The 13,397-nt window shown below is 42.9% G+C and overlaps 1 long non-coding RNA gene across 2 annotated transcripts; it reads right to left on the bottom strand.

Moving 5' to 3' along the window:
- Positions 1-26: 26 nt before the first annotated feature.
- Positions 27-2,830, bottom strand: LOC113621344 (uncharacterized). 2 transcript variants are annotated; one of them, XR_003433132.1, is made up of 3 exons: positions 2,499-2,830; positions 1,874-1,994; positions 27-353 (listed from the first exon to the last, which is right to left on the bottom strand). It is a non-coding gene; the product is annotated as an uncharacterized LOC113621344 (long non-coding RNA). The 2 variants fall into 2 exon arrangements; XR_003433133.1 differs by lacking the exon at positions 27-353 and adding an exon at positions 940-1,270.
- Positions 2,831-13,397: the final 10,567 nt, after the last annotated feature.

The raw sequence follows: 13,397 nt of genomic DNA, 5'->3' as shown, positions 1-13,397 counted from the left end.
CGTCTATCTGTCCATTCACCTCCCGAAGGACATCTTGGTTGCTTCCAGGTTCTGGCAGTTATGAATAAAGCTACTGTAAACGTCCAGGTGCAAGTTTCTGTGTAGATGGAAGCATTCGACTCATTTAGGTCCATCAGTACCAAGGAGTTTGAGGGCTGGATCATAGAGGAAGAATGCGTTTCATTTTGAAAGACGCAGCCCATGTTCACAGAGCTTCTGAAGATGGTCGCTGAGAGCATGTCAGCATGCTGAGGAGTCAAGCCAAGGAAGGAGGTAGAATTCAAAGGTGCCGGCGGGGAAGATGTGGCCGAGACCGAACCTGACCTCCACCCTCTTAGAGCTGACGGCTGGTCCTGAGAATTAAATGGGCGTGAAACAGACTCACAGGAGGGAACCATACACATTTATTTCCCACAAGTTTTACCTGACCCAGGGCCCCCTCCTAAGGAAATGAAGAAAGACCCAGAGAAGTGGCAGAAATTCTTTTCTGTTGGGTTGAACACAGAGGCGATTGTGGAAAAGGAACTACACTATGTGGGGAGGCTAAGGAGGTTGAGAATTAGGTTGAACAAGGTCTGTTTGTACAGAATTCTTTCACTCTCCACTGTCTGCCCTTGACGATCGCAATGTCACTCTACTTCCAGCAGAGGGAAGGCGTCTTGCTGGGGGTGGGGCAGGGGGACATGTTATCTGCTGCTTCCAGGAAGGAAGAGGAGAAGGCTCAGAACGCCCTTCTGCACCTGCTGTATTGGGGGGGGGGGGGGGAGTTGTTTTTGCTTTGTTTTTTGTTTGTTTGTTTGTTTGTTGTTTGTTGTTTTTTTTCTGCGGTACACGGGCCTCTCACTGTTGTGGCCTGTCCCGTTGCGGAGCACAGGCTCCGGACGCGCAGGCTCAGCGGCCACGGCTCACGGGCCCAGCCGCTCCGCGGCATGTGGGATCTTCCCGGACCGGGGCACGAACCCGTGTCCCCTGCATCGGCAGGCGGACTCTCAACCACTGCGCCACCAGGGAAGCCCTGCTTTGTTTTTTGAAGTGTCCGTAGCTCAAGACAATATTCTGGTTTCCTTTACATCTAAGTCCTTTCCCTGGGGTTAGGCTTCTGACAAGAGGAGGGACACATGTTTCTGACATGACGGGCTGGGCAGGCAAGGAGGGATAAGATGGGATGGGTGCGGGCCTGTGCCTGTTCTCTTCTCATGTGTTGGGAAGATGATTCTGCTCTTGCCAAATGGGATCTAACTTCTCCATGAACGATCTAGCAAGATATCAGCTGAAAAGAGGAAGAGTAAAGTGCAGTAAAATGTGGAAGATTGCTGATAGATGCTGGGGTCTCCTGAGCAGTGATTTTATCGGAGACCATGCACATCTCTGGTCTCTGAACCACCATGTTTAAGGCCGATTTGGTGTGTAGGTCATTTTCAATGTACGGTGGTACCATCAGGCCACTTTGGGGTACTGTCTCCGGCTAACCTGAGTGGTGCCGTCGTGCCCACATGAGACGGGGCTCACCCGGGGTTGGCATGGTGCCAGAGAAAGGGAGACAGCGGTATGTCGTTGAGCTTAAGGTATTTCTAAGAGAGTGGCTCTCTGGAGAGGTTGAGGTAGAAGGAGGCCAGCTGGATGTCTGTCTGCTTGTTTGTTGGGTATTGGGGGGGAGGGGCGTGTGCTGTTTATTTTCTGGATGAGGCGAAAGAACTCTTCAAGTAGAGGTGTTTGTACAAGGGGTCTGGCAGGATGGGAGGGTGGGGCTCGGTCCATGTGCCAAGATATCTAGAGAAGCTATAGCGGCTCAGACTCAGGCCTTTCCTCATAAACAGGCAGGGAGAGGAGCTGGCTTTGTCATCACAAAGCTAACTAGTGCCACAGTACTCACGACAGAAGGTTCCCAGAATGAACTGATTTGCAGGAGCCAACACACACAAACTGGAAAAGCATTCCTCATGACCAAGGCCGGAGAATACCTGTGGTCCAAAAACCTCTTGAAGATCAATGTTCTAAAAAGAGAGCAAACACATGCAATTCCACTGAGAGGCCGTGCATATGGCCAGTGTATGTGAGAGATGCTCAGCCTCTCAGATGAGGACACATGCAAACATAAACACTGTGGAGACAGCTTTGGTCACCATCACACTGGCAGGTTTCTAGTCTGGTGACCACCAGCCCAGGGGACAAAGTGAGGAAGAAGAGGCCCCAGCAGATCCCCTAGAGGGAAGAGTGACCAGACACTCATCTCTGGGAGAACAGTGTGCAGGACCCATCAAAGTCCCACAGGTGCGTCCCTTTACTAGCAGTGATGATTCTTAGACTTGATCCCACTAAAATTCTTGCCCAATTTTTCAGAGATGTCATTTCAAGGGTATCCATCCCAGTACTGGTTGAAATAGTAGGGAACTGGCAACAACATGAATGTTCATGGAGAGGGGATGGGATCCATCATTTCTGGTCCACATGGACGAATGAATGCTTTGCAGCTAGGAAAGTGGGGACAGGGTGTGTACCTCATGAAAGGGGAGACCTCAGGATTCTCTTAGGTGGGAAGCATGAGGACCAACCATCTGCAGCCTGGATCCCATCTGTAAGACCACAAAGAGGTGAAATAAACAGAGATGTCAATAAATCTGCTTGTGTGAGAGACAGAGATAGAGAGAGACAGGAGAGAGACAGAGCCTGAGAGAGGTGCACCAAACCATTCATGATGGTCACCTCTGGGGGTGGGATTTGCAAACCTCTTCTCTTCTCCTTTAGGTGGTATTTCAATTCTTTATAATATGTGTATATCACTTTATAATATGTGTATAATTCTAAAAAGATTAAAATCATGTTAAGTGTGATCCATTTATCACTCATCGTTGGAATAATTAAAGTAACATCATTTCATGTTTTAAAGATTTATTACAAGGACAGTAACCACTTATGAGGGTAAAATAATGAATTCTAAAGGAATTAAGAATCAAATAGGGCTTCCCTGGTGGCGCAGTGGTTGAGAATCTGCCTGCCAATGCAGGGGACATGGGTTCGAGCCCTGGTCTGGGAAGATCCCGCATGCCGCGGAGCAACTGGACCCGTGAGCCACAATTACTGAGCCTGCATGTCTGGAGCCTGTGCTCCACAACAAGGGAGGCCGCGATAGTGAGAGGCCCATGTACCACGATGAAGAGTGGCCCCCGCTTGCCACAAGTAGAGAAAGCCCTCGCACAGAAATGAAGACCCAACACAGCCATAAATAAATTAATTAATTAATTAAAAAAAGAATCAAGTAAAGAACAAAAGCTATTGGTGACTCAGTTCCAGGCCAGCTAGGCAGCAGTGAATGGCAGGGTTGGGGCAAGTTTCTCCTGGAGGTTGTATATGTTCTGAATCAGCATCCAGTAGAGGTGAGGGAAATGTGGGTAAGACTTGTACACTGAAAACAATTGCTTGTTGAAAGAAACTAAGAGAGAGCTAAATTCATGGAAAATAATCCCATATTCATGGATCAGAAGGCTTAATTCTATTAAGACGGCAATACTCCACAAATAAAGATTCAAGTCAATCCCTACCAAAATTCCAGGTGGTGTTTTGCAGAAATTGACAAGCAGTCTAAAATTCATGTGGAAAAAGGGCTCAGAATAGATCAAAGAATCTTGAAGAACAAAGTTGGAGGTATGGAGAGCCAGACAGAACCCCATGGTTGGTATAAAGACAATTTAAGCTGAAGATACTTGAGATTCAATAGATGCAGGAAAAAAAGAGCTTTCTTGGAGCTTCCCTCATCTGAATAAAAGCAGAAACTTCTGAGAAATGACCACTGCTGTAAATTCCCTCTTCAGGGTGGCTTCTATTCCCAGGAGAGAGACCAAGAGTAAACCCACCATAAGTCCCTTCTGTGAGGTGTTTTATGACCCTGAAGAAGACGCAAACATTATCACAAACTTTCTCATATCCCATTGTTTTCCGAAGAACCTGTTTGTCTTTCCTGAAGAAACCTCTCTGTTCTTCCCATAGAAGCCAATTCTCCCCTCACCCTTTCCCTGCTAAGTTAGGTTATAAGCCTTTGACTCTCATTATTTAGCACTGAGTGACTGTTTTAGTTGGCTCCTGTGTGCATGGAAACAAACATTTTCTCCTGTTAACCTGTCTTCTGTAAGTTTAATTTACAAGCCCCAGCCACTAATCCTGAGAAAGTCGAGGGAATTGTTTTCTTTTTTCACAGTTTTGGTGAACACAAAGGGAAGGCTGGGGCACACCACTCACTCCAGAGGCTGTGATGGATTCTCAGGACGTCTGAAAGAACAAAGAAAAGGTAATAATTCTGACTAAGTCAGCCTCCCAGATATCTGCTCTGACTGGGTCAAATGAGGGCAGTGACAATCTCTCCTTGTCTTCTCCTTTGCTCATCTAGACTGGCATGAGGAAACACTTGGGGGGACCTCTTCTCTGGGCGTTGTGATTTTGCATGGCCCTCAGTTCTGGGTCCTCTCAGTGTCCTTTCCCTCCAGGTACAGCATTGCTTTCCCGTTTGCCCCATTTGGTATCCTGGGAGATTGGCCTGGATCCATTGAGAGTGTTCCCTCTGTGTCTTTCCTCCTGCAAGGAACACTGGTTGTATAGCCTGAGTGTACTGGCAGCCAACTGTCACATTTGGGTCCTTAGAATTTGTAGTTGGTTGTCCAGAAATGGGGGTTGCACCCCACTTGAGGCTGATGTGCTACTTAAGGGGCTGCCAGTTCTCAGGGACTCATGTAGTCTTTATTTCTTTTGGCTGTCTTTGGGAGTGACTCTGTATCACGGCTGCTCTTTTTTCAACCTCTTTAGTGACATCTTTTTGTCCATTGTTAAGCTATAATAAGGCTTATTGGTTTTGAGGCATGTTTAGGAATAAGTATACCTTTGGAAACCGCCTGGGAGGGGAAAAAAGGGTTCAATACAGGAGAATTTACTGGTTGTCCTGGCCAAACACCTGATAAGATATTTGCAAGGATATTTTTAAAAGGTTCTCATCCCCTAATTGTCCATCGACAGATGAATGGATAAAGAAGATGTGGCATATATATACAATGGACTATTACTCAGCCATAAAAAGGAACGAAATTGAGTTATTTGTAGTAAGGTGGATGGACCTAGAGTCTGTCATATAGAGTGAAGTAAGTCAGAAAGAGAAAAACAAATACCGTATGCTAACACATATATATGGAATCTAAAAAACTGATGCTGATCAACCTAGTGGCAGGGCAGGAATAAAGACGCAGATGTAGAGAATGGACTTGAGGACACAAGGCTGCAAGGAGAAGCTGGGACGAAGTAAGACAGTAGCATTGACATATATACACTACCAAATGTAAAACAGATAGCTACTAGGAAGCTGCTGCATAGCACAGGGAGATCAGCTCGATGCTTTATGACGACCTAGAGGGGTGGGATAGGGAGGGTGGGAGGGAGGCTCAAGAGGGAGGGGATATGGGGATACCTGTATATGTACAGCTGATTCACTTTGTTGTACAGCAGAAACTAACACACATTGTAAAGCAATTATACTCCAATAAAGATGTAATAAATAAATAAATGTTCTCACCCTAAAACAAATATCCTATTGAAACCTCTCAGATGATCAAATTTTTTAAAAAGACGAAGAAGTATCATAGCGAGCCTAAGATCACTTCCTTAACAAAACAAAAGAACGGAAATCAGATTTAGAGGAAAAAATAAAATCCATGTACACAATCAACCATCACCCCATATATATACACTCTGCTCATGCCATTCTTCAGATGCCCCTGGAGAAAACCCTCTCCGAGACTGCAAATGGCCAGGTCCTTGGCCAGAACCTCCTGCTAATTTTCAGAACTTGGCCCCATTGGAGGCTGCTCTTCAGGCCTGAGAGGAGTGATTTGTGAGGCCTCCTCTGCTAAGACCACCTGGGCTAAAATGGAAGCATGCGCTCTGAGCGAGACAGAGCACGCCAAGCCTTTGTGGAAGGATTCGTGAAAACATCCCAAAGGCACACAGCTCTAATCCGCACACGAGAATTCTTTGATTTACATCTTAGTTGGAAATCTTCTCCTTGTTATAAAGAGGCAAATCCAAGATAGTGAAGTCGGATGGACAGTTCAGCCTCTTGAAATGATCACGGAGCAAGATATGCAATTCCTTTAAGAATTAAAAACAACCATCCTTGCTTTACTAATCTCTAATCTCATCTGCACGAAACAGAAATGCAGCTGTAGGAGGAATTCAAAGCCCACCCACCCTTCTTATCGATATGAAAGTCTCCACTTTCTTCTCATGTCTGGGCGTTGGGAAGAGAACTGTCCGACACTCCAGAATGAAGATAAACTTAAATAGTAATTGCCCTACATCTCTGATAACAGGAAATATGCCCCAGAAATTCTTATTTTAAATGCTTCCATCCTTCCCCAGGCCCTTCTCCCAGCAAGAGCTGTGTCTTTAAATGTGAACATCCAAGGAAATAACTCTAAGTTGAGGGTGTCTTGCCTTTAATTGTGCTTCTTGCCTCCTGTCATAAAACATGAGACATTTCAAAAATATATCATGGACTTCCCTGACAGTCCAGTGGTTAAGACTCTGGGCTTCCACTGTGGGGGGCACGCGTTCGACCCCTGGTCGGGGAAACTGCATGCCACTTGGTGCAGCCAAAAAAACAAAAACAAAAACAAAAATATATTATTATTAAGGATATTTGAACACGATTTACAGTATTCAAGATATTCAACTAGTCTCAAGGTTGATAATGTTTCTTGAAAAAAATTAGACATTTATTTCTTCACCTCATAAGTGCAATTAACACCCCCTCCCCCCCAAAAAAAAATCCGCAATGCTTTCTTGCCTATCATGCCCAACCGTTGAACAGTAACTTACTCCACTAAAATCACTACCTGAGACCAGAAAGGAAAAAGCTAATTGTAGACAAACTAGATATTTTATCCACTCAGATTGATTTAAAAAAAGAAAAACAAGATGGATACATAGTATTTCCAGAAATTCCACTGTCCAGAATTCAGTCCACAGCCTCCATAAGATTACATATCAGGGCAAATCAAAAATCTTAAAAGTCTTCTCCCCATATATTAGTGAAAAGCTTTAGCTCTCGCTAGGCAAGCAATCTTTGTCTTCCCTCCGCCAGAAACACAGTTCAGAGTCTGCTACTTCACAGAAACAGATGATTTTGTATGACTCCGTTCTACCGACTCACGGCCAAAATTTTGGAAATTTCTCTATATGCACTTGTCTGGATGATTATGTATGTCTCTTATTATGGGGGGGTCCTCATCCAAGAACCTAGGAGGGTAGAGGGAAAATTATTCTTCCTCCCATTCACATGTAATGAAATACTATTCAGAAATAGGAAGGAATAAACCATCAACCCATGCACAAAACATGGGTGAATCTTACATGTCTATTGCTAAGTGAAAGAATCCAGTCTGAAGAGGCTGCACACTGTATGACCCCATTTGTATGACATTCTGGAACAGGTAAAACAGAGATGGTAAACAAGTTATGGGGTGGGCATTGAAATATTCCACATGATAATTTAATGTTGGATACCTGCCACTATGCATTAGTTTAAACCCATGGATTTTTACAACCCAACAAGTAAATAATATATAATCAAATTTAGTTATTTAGGATATGGGAGTTTCACAGGATGGAATAGAGAATGTGACAAGGAATCTAACTGATTTAGAAGTATACAAAACTCACTGTTGGTGGGGTGAGGTGTGGGGGGGCAAAAGGTACTTGACCTAATTAACCATGGAAAACAATGGAATCTGTAGAACAAAGGCAAAATGTACCATACATAAATACTGGAGTCTAAGTTCCTTCCCATGGTGATAGAAGCTAACAATACTGAAACTACTAAATCTGTAATCTGGACTGGAACAAGCAATGAATTCAATAAATGACAGAGGTGGAAGCCAGTTATCTTACACTCGGAGTGGGAAGTTTCAGATAAGCAAAGGAGGACGGTTACAGTATCCATGTAATAATGGACAGATTATATTTCCTCAATTTTAAAAACTTCTGTGCATCAAAAGGTGATATACAGAGAGGGAAAATACAGCTCACAGAATGGAAGAAAATATTTGCACATCATATATCTGACAAGAGTCTGTTCTTCAGAATATATCAAGAACGTTTACAAATCATCAACAAAAAGACAACCCAATTTTTTTAGTGGAAAAGGACTTGAATAGGCACTTCTCTAGACAAGAAATACAAATAGTCAATAAATTCTTAAAAAGATGTCAAACATCAGTAATCATAATGGAAATGCAAGTTAATACCGCAGTGCAATCCCCCTTTATACATACTAGAATGGTTATTTAAAAAAAATAGAAAATATCAAACGTTGCCAACAATGTAGAGAAATTGGAACTCTTAAGCATTGCTTGTGGAAATGGAAAATGGTGCAGCCTATGTGTACATTTTTGACATTTCCTCAAAAAGACAAAAATACAGTTACCAGGCTTCCCTGGTGGCTCAGTGGTTAAGAATCTGCCTGCCAATGCAGGGGACACGGGTTCGACCCCTGGTCCGGGAAGATCCCACATGCGGCGGAGCAACTAAGCCCGTGCGCCACAACTATTGAGCCTGCGCTCTAGAGCCCTTGAGCCCCAACTACTGAGCCCTCGAGCCACAACTACTGAAGCCCGCGCACCTAGAGCCTGTGCTCCACAACAAGAGAAGCCACTGCAATGAGAAGCCCGCGCACCGAAACGAAGAGTAGCCCCCACTCGCCGCAAGTAGAGAAAGCCCGCGCGCAGCAACGAAGACCCAATGCAGCCAAAAATAAATAAATAAACTTATTAAAAAATATATCTATACAATTACCTTATTACCTTATGGTTCAACAACTCCACTCCTAGATATAGACATCAAAGAATTGAATAATAGGTGTTCAAACAAACAAAAAAAAAATATATATATATACGAATATTCATAGCAGCACTGTTCACAAGAGCCAGAAGGTAGAAGTGACTGAAATGTCCATCAAAGGGTGAATGAATAAACAAAATGGGTAGATCCATAAACTATCCTATTATTCTACTATACAAAGAAATTAAGTAAAATGGCGCAGCCGCTGTGGAAAACAATACGGCAGCTCCCCAAACACTTAAGCAGTTAACGTACGATCTGTCAATTCCACTTCAGGGCATAGACTCAAGTATTTGAAAGCAGTAAGTAGAACGGTTATTTGTACAACCATATTCATACCAGCATCATTCACAATGGCCAAAAATGTGGAAGCAACCCACGTAACCATCGACTGATGAACAAATAACAAAACGTGGTATATGATATGATTCAGCCTTTAAAACTAAGGTAATTCCCACACATCGCACACATGATGAAACTTGAAGTCACCATGCTAAAACTAAGTTGGTCACAGGACAAGTATTATATGATTCCACTTATATAAGGTATCCAGATAAGTCAAATTCGGAGACAAAGACAATGTGGTTGTCAGGGGCTGAGTGGAGTTAGTGTGTAATGGACAGAGAGTTTCACTTGCGGAAAATGAAGAAGTCCCAGAGACGGACGGTGAGAATGATTGTACGACAATGAGAGGCAGCTAATGCCGCAGGACTGTACACTTAAAACGCTTAAATGGTAAATGTCATGTACACATTTCTAATCACAATGATAAAAAAAGTTAAGTACTGATATGTATTACAACATGGATGAACACTGAACTCATCCACAGTAAAAGGTGCTCTACAGAAAAGGCCACCAAACACAGACTCGCATCATGTGCTCTAAACCCCTGAAGACTGTAAAAATAAGGGGAAATCTCAGTAACGATTCCAGAAAAAGAAAACTGGATCAGGATGCAAAGAGACATTTCCAAACAGCTGGAAAACCTGCTGAAAGTTGAAGTGGGCCTGTGGATTAAATTATAAAGTGGAAACCTTTTGATTTACTCATTTTTGGGTTATATGCTGGCTCCTGGGGAGAGTGTCCCTATTTTGGGTAAAATAAACTGGAATATTTCATGTGAAGTGGCAAATGTGAGCACTTTTTACTGTTATTGAAAGTGTTCTGTATGTTTGAAATGACTGGGAAGTAAATTACTTTTTAAAACAACCATGACAGTACCATGTCAGAAAAGCAGAGGAGATATCAAACCCTAACTCTGACCCCTAACCCTAACCCAACTAATGGTCCAGTTCAACCTTTCATTCATGAGTGACCCTTAGAGAGTGCCGTCCTCCTAGAGGTCTCAGGGAGATGGGGAAAAAAGGAGAGAAATGTGGGCCAGTTACCCTTAACGCTAACATAACCCTCAAACCCTAATCCCTAACCTCTATGCCTAAATTCACTACTCCTAACCCTAACTCTAACCCTAACCCTGTAACCCTCTAACTCTAGCCCCTAGACCCCTTGGCCCTAGCCCTAGTCCTAAGCCCTAAATCCTAAAACCTAGCTTTTGTCCTAGCCCTAACCCTAGCCCTATCCTGTACTCTAACCCATACCCTAACTAACCCATACTCCAACCCAAACCTGAACCCTAGTCCCTGACTCTTAACCCTTGAACCCTATCTCTAACTTCTGATCCCTGAACCCTATCCTAGATCTTGGACCCCCGACCACTGTCTCAAACCCTGATCCTGACCCTAACTACTAAACCCTAACTTCTCACCATAATCCTAATCTAAGATAATTAAAGAGAATAAGAAACAGCCAGAAAAGCAAGAAGGAAACCGAGAGAATGTGGTATCGAAAAAAGCAGTCGAATGCTGCTGAGAGTCTGGTATAGCTAAGCCTGGAATGTACTCACTATATTTGGCACCAGAGACATCACTGATGACATTGGCATGTGCAATTTCTGTAGTGTTGGGCATTCAAAGTAGGTTGGAGTGGGCTTGAATGAATGGGAGTGACCAAAGAAGGCAGAGGCTCAGCTGTGATGACATGCAACTTCAAAGAGTAGCAAAAGTAATAATAATAATAATAATCTATTCTGGGGGAAGGGGAGCAAAGATGTTGGTATCAAAGTCCGAAGTGTCTGGCTGTGAACTTCACCAGCCACCAATGAAAATACACCCCCAAAAGAGAGTACCTGGTAGCCTTCCAGTTTACGGTCCAGCATGCAAGGAGTTCAGAAGTTGACACTCTGTCCTAACAAGTAAGAAGCTAAACTGAAAAACCACCAGCTATTCTTAGAGAGGTGAGGTCACAGAGCAAACCACTGCCCCCCAAAATGAAGAGAAAGACAGGCAGAGCAGAAACCCACAAGTAGAAACACATCGCAGGAACCAGCATCAGGAAAGGTAAACCTACCTACTGTAATTGACAAGTCACTGAACACTCAGTGTGGACAAATCTGAGAGCTAAAAACTCCAGGGTGGGCCCAGTCTTAGGGGAGCTCCCACACTTTTGTGAGTTTTACCTCCAGGAGAGCTCCAGGTCTTCACAGTGAATATTGGAGAAAAATCCCTCATGCTTCCAGCAGAAGGAAAGGAAAAATAACTACTTTAAAATACACCAGGGCATTCTGTTCTTAACAAGCCTGCCCTCAGGAGAAACCATTTTGCCAGAGCCTGACCTGTTAGGGTTTTATGAGAGCTCAACCAAACTGACAGAAGAGAAATACTCAACTCCAGCTAGCTCTATCCATCCTGTCCCACCTTAGGAGGGAAAAAACTGGTGAAGTTCAGAGTCCAGGGGCACAGGCTCACCAAAGACTGAGGCCTAGTCACAGGACTACAGAGCACTTCTGTTCTCCCACATCTAACATCACATTACTAAGGCCTATTTACTACAGTTCCTTTTACTTAGTACATGTCCAACTTTCAACAAAAATTACAAGGCATACTCAAAAGCAAAAAACATAGTTTGAAGAGACTGAACAAGCATCAGAACCAGAGTCAGATATGGCAAGAATTTGGAATTATCAGATTGGGAATTTAAAACAATATTTATTAATATGCTAAGGGATTTACTGGAACAAATAAATAACATGGATAATGTAAGAACAGAAATGGAATTTTTAAGAATTAGTTAAAAAGAAATGTTAGAGATCAAAAATACTGTAACAAAAATGAAGAACATTTTCGATGGGCTTATTAGGATCCGGGTTGTGGCTGAGGAAAGAATCTCTGAGCTTGAGGATATAAAAACCAGGACAGAATATCCAAGACAAAAGGTGTAACATACACATAATGGAAATACCAGAAAAAAACCCAGAACAGAACAGAAGCACTAAAGCCTGAGAATTTCCACCAAATTAATGTCAGACACAAAAACAGAGACCCAGGAAGCTCAGAGAACACCAGCAGGATAAACGCCACCAAAAAAAAAAACACACCTAAGCATACCATATTCAAACTTCAGAAAAACCAACATACAGAAAAAACCTTGAAAAAAACCACAGGGAAAAAACATCTTACCCATGAAGTAACAAAGGTAAGAATTACATACTTCTCAGAAGCCAGGAACGCAAGAAGAGAGTGGAGTGAAGTACTTACAGTACTGAGAGAAAAAACCACGAAGCTAGAATTCTATGCTCTATGAAAGTACCTTTCAAAAGTGAAAGAGAGGGCTTCCCTGGTGGCGCAGTGGTTGGCAGTCCGCCTGCCGATGCGGGGGGCGCGGGTTCGTGCCTCGGTCCGGGAGGATCCCGCATGCCGCGGAGCGGCTGGGCCCGTGGGCCATGGCCGCTGGGCCTGCGTGTCTGGAGCCTGTGCTCCGCGGCAGGAGAGGCCACAGCAGTGAGAGGCCAGTGTACCGCAAAAAAAAAAAAAAAAAGTGAAGGAGACTTTTTCAGACAAACAAAAATTGACCTGCCTTGCAAGAAATGTTATAAAGAAGTTCTTCAGAGAGAAGGAAAATAATGTAGATCATAAACTTGGATCCACATCTACCATCAGAGGATGAATAAGTGAAGGTAAAACTTTTCATTTAATTTTTCTTTTTCTCAGTTGCTCTAATAGATAACAGTTTATTCAAAATAATAATGTCAACAATGCATTCAGTTATGTGTGCTTATATATAAGTGAGATAAAGGACAGGTGGAAAGAATAGGAGTATTTCATTATTATAAGGCACCTGCACTACCTGTGAAGTGGTATAGTGTTATTAACCGGACTTGAATATTTTATAAATGTACATTTCAAACTCTAGGGCAACCATCAAAAATGTAAAAACAAAATAAGCATGATTGATATGACAGGAGAGGGGAGGAAATGGAATCATATAAAATTAAAATGCTCAATTAAAACCCCAAAAGGCAAAAAAAAAAAAAAAAAAGTAGGAAAGACAAAATAGGAAAAAAAGAACAAGGGCAACAAATAGAAACTAGGAACAAATAGATAGATATTAATCAAACAATATCAATAATCACTTTGAATATCAATTGTCTAAATATACCAATTACAAGACAGATTGTCAGAGTGAAT

The sequence above is a fragment of the Aethalodelphis obliquidens genome, unplaced genomic scaffold (genome assembly GCF_003676395.1).
Source record: "Aethalodelphis obliquidens isolate GAN/ISIS:26980383/991018 unplaced genomic scaffold, ASM367639v1 scaffold8, whole genome shotgun sequence".
In the NCBI taxonomy this organism is placed as follows: domain Eukaryota; kingdom Metazoa; phylum Chordata; class Mammalia; order Artiodactyla; family Delphinidae; genus Aethalodelphis; species Aethalodelphis obliquidens.
This window is presented reverse-complemented; position numbering and strand designations above follow the sequence as displayed.